This window comes from Mobula birostris, chromosome 10 (genome assembly GCF_030028105.1).
Source record: "Mobula birostris isolate sMobBir1 chromosome 10, sMobBir1.hap1, whole genome shotgun sequence".
Classification (NCBI taxonomy): domain Eukaryota; kingdom Metazoa; phylum Chordata; class Chondrichthyes; order Myliobatiformes; family Myliobatidae; genus Mobula; species Mobula birostris.
The window spans coordinates 26,860,867-26,872,572 of record NC_092379.1 but is presented as its reverse complement, the minus strand read 5'-3'; positions in this window follow the sequence as shown (position 1 = coordinate 26,872,572).

Here is an 11,706-nt window from a genome sequence, read left to right as displayed (position 1 = left end):
TCGGCTCTGGTGAGAGTAAACCTTGTTTCCTATTCCTGAGTTAGTTCTACGCTTCGCAGCATCTCCTGGATATCGGCTCTCCGTTCGCGGAGGTGCTACACCTAACGACTCTGCCTCGGAATCTGTGTCCTGCACGTGGGTTCATCCCCAGCCACGTCCTTGCAACAGCTCCCTGTTTACTATTTCCAACAGAAGGTGAAGCTCATGCTCAGTAAGTTTACCTTCCACAAACAACTCTAACGCATCCTTATGAAATGTGCCCTTATCTATATAATATTCAACAATTTTTCTTTCAATTTCTACCTTACTGACACCCTTCTTTTCCTCAATTCTCAATCCTTTAGCAATGTTCCACAACTCATACTTTTTAGCAAACTTTAAAGTCACCTGGTCTGGGGATTTCAGGAAGTATCTAACATCCATTTCTGCCGTTTTTCCCCACAATCAAATCAAAACAGATTTTCCCCAAATCAATTAAAACCAGCCTCCCGAACAATTTGGTCATATCGCGGACTCAGGCCCCAATTTTGCCACGTACCCCGTGATGGGAATAGGAAACCAGCAGAAATAGAAACCACTTTGGAGTCCAGTATTGCTGTAGACTACCAATATTTATTAGTAACTACGCAATACAGCAATATAAATGTAGATAAATCAAAGAAATTAGCAATGATTATATATAAAAGTAAGTGTGGAATATATATGTATGAAAACCAAGCTGCTTTAATTCTAGGGGTAAAAGGATACATTCTTACGATGTTGATTAAAATTCAGTTCCGTTCAGTTCGTGGTATTTAGGAGAGAGAGAGAGGGAGTGAGTTGCGTCCTCAGGTGAGCTGATGCTGTCGATCTTCTCGTCGTCCTCCGAAATCCTTTACAAGTCTCCGACTGTGACTTTAAACAGGGGGACCGGTTTTCTTGTGGTGGAGCTAGCATCCAGGCAAGGGTGGACTCATGTGCAACTCTCCACCAGACAACCCCATCTTTACCATTGGAGTAGCAATTTTGGATCGATCCGCCTGATCGATCTTCCAAAAACCCATTTTCTCTGCGGGGACAACAATGGTCATTCAGTGTCCGGATCATGTGTCCTGTCGTCTGTATCATCTGACTCCCTATCTATTTCACCAGGCTGAGCATCCCCTGTCACTCAATGAGTCCCTCCTTCCTTTGTCTGCAAAGAAATGCACAAGCAGGCAAGCTGTCCTTGAAAGTTAATCAATAATTTGCTGAAAATCATAACATCGGGTGTCCATTAAATAACACGGCCTTCGGTCACCATAGCAACTTTCGAGCTGCTCGGTGCTGTCTTCAACTCTAAACTCAGTAGAAATCCAAAGTTACTTCCAATGCCTTCAAGTGACAGTCCAACCGTTGATCTTCGTTCTCAATCTCTTCAAAAGCAGCATATCGGTGGTAAATACTGTGTATCTCCTTTCCAAACAAACCAACAATGATAAATGTTTCTCTCCAAACAGTTAATAGGAGTCTCCTGGATCCGCTCACAAAGGTGAAATATCGATCTAAAGGTATTGTAATGACAACTCTGGCATAAATAGCCTCACTTCCATTATAGGACGTTCCGGATGACTAATGACACTTTTTTTTATGCAGAACAATTATTTGGAATGCAACAATGGAGACAGCAAATCTAAAAGAGCATCTCACGTCTGTCCATGCTGAAAATACATCTACGGGTCCGCTTTATTTTCGCGATTCAGGGTATATTCGAAAAAATTGCAACATTTTCAAAACTTGGATTTTCCATTTCACAAAACCCTTTTCACTGATCAACCTTTCAAGCCTACTTACCAGATTACCGAAGGAAATAACTCCGATCCCAGTGGAGAGAATTCAGCAAAGCCATCTGCAGTGGAAGTAGTCGTGTTGCGTGAACTGGAACAGGGAAAAACAAACGAACAAGAAACTGGAAAACACTTTCCTAAGCAAATAATGTGATACTTTAATGAATAGCTGATTTGTCTGAACGCATTTCAGGAGTGTCATTCAGAAATTGGCAGCTCGTAATTTCCGTTACCTATGCAATTGGATGTAACTACAGATATTTTTCAGTGTTGTCAGCTTACAGAAAGAAACTCTGCAGATGCTGGAAATCCGAGCAACACACGGAATGCTGTAGAGATCCCGCAGGTCACGCAGCAGCGATTAGAAAAAGAAAAGAAGTACAGTTGACGTCTCAATGTGAAGCATATCGGTCGGACAAAAGTTTTTATATATATAAAAAAAAAGCAGAAAACTTAGGATAAGATTGAAAAGGGTTGCGGGTGCAGAGGGCAGAGAGAAACACTAGGTGATGTGTGAACCCTGGATGGGGTCGAATGCAGTAATGTCCTGGCAGTTCATTGATGAAAGAGGCAGAAGGCCATGGAGGAAAGAAATGTGGGGGCGGGGTGGTTGATAACAACAGAGGGAAGTTATGAGCGGTCAAGGAGATAAGGTGAGAGGGAAAAGAGGATAGGAAATGCAGTAGATGCATTACGGAACTTTGAGAAAACGATTACCTTCCCAGCAGATTGGAGGTTACTCAAACAGAATGTAACGAATTTTCCTCCAACCTTGGTGTGGACTCAACGCCACATTTCATGACGCCAGGAATGGACGTCGGAATGGAAACACCGCCATGTTTTAATGTCACTTGGTCATTCTCACTCGCGTACCGCAGCATTTAAATCTCTTTGTCTGCTTTGTTTCTCCTGACGAAGGGTTTAGAAGTGAAACGTCGACTATACTTTTTTTTTTTTTTTTTTTTTTTTTTTTTTTTTGCCCAAAAAACCTGTATGGCTTGGCGAGTTCCTCCAGCATTTTGTTGTGTGTTGCTCTGTGTAGTCAGATCCTTTTCATTTCGATATGCTCAGGTTGATGTTACCAGAGAAGAATTTTTATTATGTGAGTGTATTCCGGAAACAAGAAAACCCTCAAATATTGGAAATTCTAAGAGGTTTCTAGACAAACAAGACAGACTGGAATGAAATACAAAAATAAAAAAGGGCGCAGAATATGATGTGTTTCTCAACTACACAACCGTTATCTGGCTTGCAATATAACGTCATAAAGCCTTGTTAGAAATAAGGACAGAAGATTCACTTTATTACTTGAAAGGAAAAATAAATAAAAATCACTCATGAAACAACTTGAAATTATGGAATTTAGTAATGGGTGATCTTAACTCGCAGAAGCTAATAACCAAGGCCCTGAAGTCAACCTAACGGATGCTGTTGATAAACAATTTCTGTCTTGTTACCTTTACAGTTGAACATGGATCTGCAGTCCTTTACTATATGATGAAAACTTTTTCGAAGATGTTGAATATCTAAATATGCATTAGGACAACAACACTTAAGATTCTTAGAGCTTATCTGAAAATACCTTGTAGAAACATAGAAAATAGGTGCAGGCGTAGGCCATTCGTCCCTTCGAGCCTGCACCGCCATTTATTATGATCGTGGCTGATCATCCAACTCAGAACCCTGGCCCCAGCCTTCCCTCCATACACCTGATCCCCGTAACCACAAGGGCCATACCCAACTCCCTCTTAAATATAGCCAATGAACTGGCCTCAACTGTTTCCTGTGGCAGAGAAATCCACAGATTCACCACTCTCTGTGTGAAGAAGTTTTTCCTAATCTCGGTCCTAAAAGGCTTCCCCTTTATCCTCAAACTGTGACCCCTTGTTCTGGACTTCCCCAACATCGGGAACAATCTTCCTGCATCTAGCCTGTCCAATCCCTTTAGGATTTTATACGTTTCAATCAGATTCCCCCCTCAATCTTCTAAATTCCAACGAGTACAAGCCCAGTTCATCCAGTCTTTCTTCATATGAAAGTCCTGCCATCCCAGGAATCAATCTGGTGAACCTTCTTTGTACTCCCTCTATGGCAAGGATGTTTTTCCTCAGATTAGGGGACCAAAACTGCACACAATACTCCAGGTGTGGTCTCAGCAAGACCTTGTACAACTGCAGTAGTACTTCCCTGTTCCTGTACTCGAATCCTCTCGCTATAAATGCCAGCATACTATTCGCCTTTTTCACCGCCTGCTGTACCTGCATGCCCACTTTCAATGACTGGTGTATAATAACACCCAAGTCTCGTTGCACCTCCCCTTTTCCTAATCGGCCACCATTCGGATAATAATCTGTTTTCCTATTTTTGCCACCAAAGTGGATAACTTCACATTTATCCACATTAAATTGCATCTGCCATGAATTTTCCCACTCACCCAACCTATCCAAGTCACTCTGCATCCTCTTAGCATCCTCCTCACAGCTAACACTGCCACCCAGCTTCGTGTCATCCGCACACTTGGAGATGCTGCATTTAATTCCCTCATCCAAGTCATTAATATATATTGTAAACAACTGGGGTACCAGCACTGAGCCTTGCGCTACCCCACTAGTCACCGCCTGCCATTCTGAAAAGGTCCCGTTTATTCCCACTCTTTGCTTCCTGTCTGCTAACCAATTCTCCATCCACATCAATACCTTACCCCCAATACCGTGTGCTTTAAGTTTGCACACTAATCTCCAGTGTGGGACCTTGTCAAAAGCCTTTTGAAAATCCAAATATACCACATCCACTGGTTCTCCCTTATCCTCTCTACTAGTTACATCCTCAAAAAATTCTATGAGATTCATCAGACATGATTTCCTATCAGAAATCCATGCTGACTTTGTCCAATGATTTGACCGCTTTCCAAATGTGCTGTTATCACGTCTTTGATAACTGACTCCAGCAGTTTCCCCACCACCGACGTTAAGCTAACCGGTCTATAATTCCCCGGTTTCTCTCTCCCTCCTTTTTTTTTTTTAAAAGTGGGGTTACATTAGCCACTCTCCAATCCGTAGGAACTAGTCCAGAATCTAACGAGTTTTGAAAAATTATCACTAATGCATCCACTATTTCGTGGGCTACTTCCTTAAGCACTCTAGGATGCAGACCATCTGGCCCTGGGGATTTCACTGCCTTCAATCCCTTCAATTTACCTAACACCACTTACCTACTAACATGTAATTCGCTCAGTTCCTCCATCTCACTGGACCCTCTGTCCCCTACTATTTCTGGAAGATTATTTATGTCCTCCTTAGTGAAGACAGAACCAAAGTAATTATTCAATTGGTCTGCCATGTCCTTGCTCCCCATAATCAATTCACCTGTTGTAGAATTGTATTGCCCCTTAACACCGCCATTTTCAACAACACACCCCCGAAATCACAAGTTCAACATTTATGACCAAAAAAAATTATAAATTGAAAACGATCAGGTATTGAACATTGATAGCGTGTTGCTTTGTCAAATAACATCACTTAGTTTAGTGTATTAATTCATGCTTAGGAAGAACACCCTTCACACTGATACGATATTAAGATTTTTTTTGTTTAACTTGTCAATATTTTAAATATATATTATATTTATTTAATATGTTAATAATGAAGACTAAATATTACTTTAACATTCCTGTCTAAGATATAAAGTGTTTACCAATATAAATTATATTTTTGTAAGGCTATGTATGTTAACATATATATGTAAATACATTACTGTAAGAAGGTGTGCATCGGTTTTACCGGACTTCCAAAGGAGCCCATCGCAGAAAAAAAAAAAAAAAAAAAAATAACAGTTGAGCCCCTACACTTTGCAGAAGCAGAATCACACCAATAACTCTCGTCGATCGTTAAATGTGTTTTCGTACAGATAACAGGGAGACCCTCTCACAACGCGATGGGCGCAGGGCTCCGAACCTCATAGCATAAAAAAAGACGGAAGCACTCATTAGCCAAGTACAAACGATTGTAGTCATCAGCTCAAAACCACCCAACATTTCCTGAAAATTCCGACCAACAATAAAAGTGAACTTAGTCCACTAAAACAGACATAATGTAACTGCTAATTCCGAAGTGGGGACGCTGCAGAACCCGAAGAGCAGAAATCAACAATTGAAGATAATAGCTGCTTGTATTGAAGATAATAGATGCTTGTATCATCGTCGATATATTAAACGTCTCTCAATTGACTCTCACCATACAGAAGCCCTGAGAAATGAAACAACGTTGGTCTCAACTTTTTTTTTCAGCATTCCTGAGCGCCGGGTGAGTAATTCTAGGACTCTGGGGATAACGCAGTAATTCAACATCAAGATATACTCATGAGATATACGGAAGTCCACGAAGATATGCGTACTGAGCTCTGATTCGGTTTCCTCTCCGTTGATCTCTACGCAGGAAGAACAAAGTGGCTGTTGGGTTAAATCTGGTCTTTGGGTAATATCCTTAGACAATCATAGCCTCTAATCACATGACTAAATTACCATTATTGAGTAACAAATCGAACTTATGAGGCTCTGCATTGTTAAATGTGTTTTAATGACAAGCAGTACAATAGCATTCTGCGACTTATGTAAACATCTACATAAATATTCCCTTTCGTAGCAAGTCACTCATAGTCTGCTACCACATAAGCAGCAGGGAATGCCATTATAACTTTACCTCCTGCAATGTTCTCGAAAAATGAATCAATAAACCACAGTATAAATTATAGGTTATAAACTATTTCATAATGTATTTCATAGAAGGAGCTATTTCCAATGCAATATGAAATAAGTCCTGATACAATTAAATGCATTCGTTGTATAAACAATGGGATATAAAATGACTGCCCTGAAATTTCTGCCCGATAAATGAACTACTGCTGGCATAATCTCAGTTGGTGGGTAGGTTTCTGTTTGAGTTGTGCTATACAGAGCATTTTCAAGCGACGTCAATAAGCCCAATAAAGTAATTCGATATTGGGTAGAGGAAGACTGGAGAAAAACGTACCGGACCTAATTGAGGGGTTAGTAGTGGGAAGAATGAGCAGTTTAAAGTTCGGCTATAAACATATCTATCCTTGACGAGCAGGTGAATACAATTTCGTAGGAGGAACAGCAGTGAATATATTTCGTGAGGAGCTTGACTAAATAATGCATGCTATCAAGTTTTCCATCAAAGTTTTATATCTGTACGGTGAGATCCTTCCAACTGGCGGCATCACCGTCCGCTATGAAGAGGCAGCTGCATAGGACCGGACAACGCCGCGGGACGTTGGAAACGCTACCGTCTCCGTCACACAGCCTCCTCCTCATCGAACACATCTTCAATAGATATCGGAAAAGATGTTTTTTTGTTTCGTTGATTTTCTTTAACCAAATTCAGCTTTCTTACAGAGCATCTAACGCTTCGTGGGTGAAAGTGTTGTTTTCAGTAGGTTAAACTCCCAATCATTTTTTTTTTCCTCAGCTTCTTCCCATTAGCACAGACCTGTCTTTAGTTCTTAAAGCAAATTGCAAACTATAACTATACCCGTGGTTCGGTGGACAGCGTTGGAGATAAGCAGCAGTGTGTGTCGAGCACAGGCTGCTAACATCACAGAAGGGACTCGTTGTCCGGTGACGCAATATGAAACAAATGGCGTTAATTTTATTGTGCCTGCATCGAATCAAACAAGGCAGGTATAATTATTTTGGTCAAGGAAGCTTGCAGACCAGGCTTATAATATACGTAGATCATGAAGTAGTTGATCAATCAAAAATGGGGAGAATTGTGAACTCAGAGTTTACGCCTGCATAGCCCGAATTTTGGGTGTCTAGAATTCCTGAACTAAAAGCGTTTAGGCGATACAGCGAATTTTCCAGCAAAGGTAGTAGAGAGAGAGAGAGAAAAAAAAAAACATACGTGTGGTATCAGCTAGAGGCGAAAGAAAACGGTATATTTTTATGACACCTATCAGATTTGTCCGTATTGTAAAGGGCCAACACAAACTATTTCAGAAAGATAGGGTCGATAGGAGACAAATCACTGCCTTCAACTTCGGTAACCGACGCCCCATTTATTTACAACTCCAGGTTTATGGTTTCAGGAATTGCACCTGAGTGAATGACCGAAGGGTAGACGTGGGAATCGGGTCACAGTCCTGAGATCTCTGGTTGCAGTAGGCTAATAGGATGATACATCTTAAACGGGTGTGCCCACCTGATGCCCCTGATAAGCATCTGCCACAAACAAAGCCCCGTCTCAGGATCTCTATGCTATGATCCGAGTTAGCATCAATTTATCAGAGGGAATAGTCCCATGAGGCCCAAATGTACTTTGGAAATTCTTTGTGATTTCGAAATATTTTGTAGTTGGAAACATTTCATCAGATAAATTTCAGTGTGAGTTTTGCCATGTACCCTGTGACGGGGTAATGAACCAGCAGAAATGGAAAGCCCCTTGGAGTCTGGTATTGATATTAACTAATACACGTTTATTAGTAACTACGCAAGACAGTAATATAAAATCAGAAAAATCAAACAGTTAAGCAAAATTAGATAGATATAAGTGTGGAAATAGAAAAAAAAAACAAAAAAGAAAAACACAAGCTTCCTCAAGCCTAGGGGTAAATAGATACAGTCTTACGTGATGGGTAAAATTCAGTTCAGTTCGTTGCATGGAGTGATGGAGAGGGCTGTCTAGTTCTTCAGGTGAGCTGATGCCGTCAATCTTCCCGCTGTCCTTTAGCAGTCACCGAATGTGACCACAACAAGGGGACCGTTTTTCTCTGGTGACGTTTTCAACCCAGGCGAGGGTTGAAAACACGGATAACTACCCGCCCGTCACACCTTTTCCCCACTGTGAGAGCCACTGATCGATTATCCAGATATATACTCCAAAAAACGACCATGCTGTGGGCACAACAAATCTCCTCCAGTGTCCAATATCACGTATCTGTGTGTCTACTAGCTGACCTACTTTTTACCTCACCATGCTGAACACCAGCCGTCCATCAACTAGCTCCTCCTTTCTCTCTGTGTAGGAACTCAGAAGCTGGCAGTGTCCTTACAAAAGTGTAAACACGCTGCAGAGAATCTTTAACACCATCTCCAAGTAAAATATGAGCATCCTTCGCCTTTTTCTCTTTATAACAAGGTGATTGCGTTGTACAGCTCTCTCCCTCTCTCTCCTTTTGAAGGTATAGTCCATAAGGGGTAAACCAGGATTCGGTGACAGTTTTAAATGTGTTTTGCAATATAATGGCATTTAAATTTGCATTGCCATAATTAAAGGAACTGTGTTTATACTGCATCATGACCGGAAAATATCTCTACCTTGGTAGGAGATGGACTACACAGAATATGCCAAATTCGTCTTGGAGGGAAAACAGAACAGTGAACTAGCATTTGAGTGTAGCTAGCTAGCTGCAATATAACCGTCCTTTTCTGAGGGTTCGCACACTGTTTTTTCTCACCTAGGGCTTAAATTCTTGGTTTGAGCTCAGAAAGTCGCCAACAGCAAACACGATACCATCACATCAATATATTGAGGAACCACGCTGTGTTTTTTTTAAGAACAACTTCTTCCGCTTTGCCCTTTGATTACGAAGATTAATCCATGAATATCACTTCACTGTCTGTTCTCGTCTTGCACTTCTTATTTATTTTTTTTGTTTATAGCTCTTACTGTAAAATATGGCATGTAGTACATTACACTGTACTGTTGCCGCAAAACATATTTATTTCGAGGAACCTGTTTCTGATCCCGAACATACGAATCAACAACGATGTTGAAAACTAAATGCCAATCTACCGGATACAATTAAATACAATGTTCCTTTTTTTTTTCCCTGTGGCGTTCCTTATTACACAAGCTGCAGCTCGCAAATACTTATTGGTAAAATGCAAACACCAGGAAAAGCACCCAGCTCAGACCTACCATTTTCTATGCCCTTACTGTAGTTTTATGGATTTATTTTAATGTTACGATTCGGTTAAAATAAAGACCATTAATCACAATTTAACGGTATCCTCTCTCTGTGACTGTGTGTTCAGTTTAATTATTAGTTGTTGTTTGTTTTTTAGCTTTAGTGCAGCGCTCTAACATTGGTACCTATTTGTTCATTGTGAGACTTCTGATAAATATAGATAAATATTAGTTATACAACATAAGTTACATCGTGTGCGCTGTACTAAAATTATTACAACATTTTACAACAATATTTCTTGTGTGTTATTATTGCGAACACAAACGGTTCTGCCCGATATTCCAAGTGAACACATAATAAAAATGTGTTACTAGCATTAAATCAGAAGATTGGTATTACTTGTAATGTTGTTAGATTTGTTCAATTGTATGGACTGAGAGAACCACGCTACTTAACACAATAAAAGTTTTGTCATTATACTAAAGTCTACTATTTCTGATATTAAATGATTTACCAATTATTTATTTTCACTGTCAGTATATGATTCCGTATTTCACTAATCATCACTAATCTGTCTTGGTATCTTTAACTCTGTGTCAGGCTGCTGAAGCAGGAACTCAGTCACAGACCATGTACTCTGCACACTTTGATATTCACTGAGCAGCAAATCCAGGGAAACAAAAAAAGCTCGCATCAAAGTTCAGGCATAGATCAAAAATACCAGCGAAATCCAAAACCATAATCGGGAACAAGCAGAGTCGATATTCAGACGGACAGAGTTCAGATACAAATGTTGGAATGGCTCAGGGAAACTCACTGGCACAATCTGGCAACGATCTGGTGAAATCACAGGATTAAAATACACTGAGCAAAACTCAGAGTGGCAGATGATAGGTGGAGCACAATGAGACACCGTGGCAGCAAAACAGGTATTAACGAGAAACAAGTAAGAGGTAGATTACTCAGCATTACAGGGGCAGAGCTAGAGCAGGAGCGGAGACAGGAGCACATGGGGCATAAAAACAAACAGGAGCACATGGCAATACAAAACCACAGACTGACGGCAAGGGGAAACATACAAAAAGACAAAGTCAACTGTGGTCACTGATACTGCGGACAATGTATGCTTTAAAATTTATTCGGCTCCATGTCCTTTAAACAATTATCTTTCGTTCATGTTGGACAATAACGCATAATACGCTATTAATATTGTTTTATGCAGCCTTCGGTTATCAATTTCCGACCAATGAGGTTCAATTTTAGGGATCTTGCTTATTATAGCCTTTGCTTGTCTGCAATGAACGTTATCCCAAATACGCATACATGGAATCATGATGTAGTGGCCATTACAGAGACTTAGCTGGCACCGGGGCAGGAATGGATTCTCAATATTCCTGGATTTCAGTGTTTAACAGGGTTAGAGAGGATGGAAAAGGGGAGGAGGGTTGGCATTACTGGTCAGGGTTACTATTACAGCTACAGAAAGAGTGGGTAATGTAGCAGGATCTTTTTTTTTTGAGTCTGTATGTGTGGCACTCAGGAACAGGAAAGGAGAACACACTCTGTTAGGGGTATGCTATAGTCCTCCTGGTGGCAGCAGAAATACCGGGGGGCCGATTGGGAGGCAGATTATAGAAAGGTGCAAAAATAACAGGGTTGCTATCATGGATGACTTTAACTTCCCTTATATTGACTGGCACCTGATTTGTTCAAGGGTTTGGATGCGGCAGAGTTTGTTAAGTATTTTCAGTACGGATTCCTGTCTCAGTATGTTGACAGGCCGACCAGGGGGAATGCCATACCAAGTCTAGTATAAGGCAATGAACCGGGTCATGATCACTCAGTCGGTTTGCATCTGGGGGACAGTGGCCACCTCTCCTTGGCCTTTAACATTATCAATGAAAAGGACAGAATCAGAAAGATCAGGAAAATAGTTAATTGGAGAAGCGAAAACTATGAGGTTATAAGGCTAGAA